This window comes from Fukomys damarensis, unplaced genomic scaffold, assembly GCF_012274545.1.
Source record: "Fukomys damarensis isolate Sample0158 unplaced genomic scaffold, DMR_v1.0_HiC HiC_scaffold_25, whole genome shotgun sequence".
NCBI lineage: Eukaryota > Metazoa > Chordata > Mammalia > Rodentia > Bathyergidae > Fukomys > Fukomys damarensis.
This window is the reverse complement of record NW_022900937.1, coordinates 9,317,017-9,317,805: the sequence shown is the minus strand read 5'-3', so window position 1 is coordinate 9,317,805 and position 789 is coordinate 9,317,017. Positions and strand designations below refer to the sequence as shown.

Below are 789 nucleotides of genomic sequence, written 5' to 3'. Positions count from 1 at the left end.
AAAAAACAGAAAAAAAAAAAAAAAAACTGCAACCAGTTTTACCACGCGGCCTACAACACACGTCCTGGTCAGTTAGCACATGGCCTGCCCTGCCGTAAGACGCCGACTGCCGCCGGGCGGCAGCGGGACCAGAGACCGGACCACGGCCACAGCAAGAAGGTCTGGGCGGGGGCGAAGGGTTTGAGACCCCTTTTCTATCTCTGCAGGAATTGCCAAGTTAAAAACAGGCATTTCGTGAACTGCAGCACCTCCTCGACCTTCCTGAAATCATCCTTGCTCCGCTCTGTGAACCCTCGCAAAGAGGAGAGCTCCTCAAGGGTTACGCCACGACTGGCGATCTTCTCCGCCCTCCCAAAATCCTCTGTGGAATTACATTCTCAACACTCAACGCAAAGAGATCTCAACCCCGTCACATCCACACCGCTCGCCTGCGTACGCAGGCCAGAGGCGGGATTAAACAGCAGTAGGCCAATCAGAAAAGGCAGCAGGGTTGCTGAGGTGACGTAACTTCCCGGAACAAGATGGCTGCGGCTCTTCACGCCGGTCCACTGCCCTCTCCCCCGGAAGCCCTTATTGTCAGTGGAATGCGGCATGCACGTTCACCTTTTGCCCCAAAAGATACCAAGGAGAAAGCAAGCCAGAGAACAAGGAGATTTACCTATCTGAGGAGTAGATGGGAAATGTAGAGCACGCTTAGATTGCCTTTCCGGAGGGGCCTTGACCATTCCGCTCCCGATTCTTCCTTCGGAAACTTCAACTCCCAGAGGCAGAGGCGGAAACTCTTCTTTG

The 789-nt window shown here is 54.1% G+C and overlaps 1 protein-coding gene across 4 annotated transcripts in view; it reads right to left on the bottom strand.

Annotated features, from left to right (window-relative positions):
* Trmt10a (tRNA methyltransferase 10A) overlaps positions 1-789 on the bottom strand; it is a 15,822-nt gene extending 15,033 nt beyond the window's left edge. For 2 of the 4 annotated variants that reach the window (XM_010603445.2, XM_010603474.3), the window contains exon 1: positions 659-789. The gene's annotated coding sequence lies outside the window, so the exon portion shown is untranslated. The other 2 variants (XM_010603468.2, XM_010603462.2) reach the window with 2 other exon arrangements.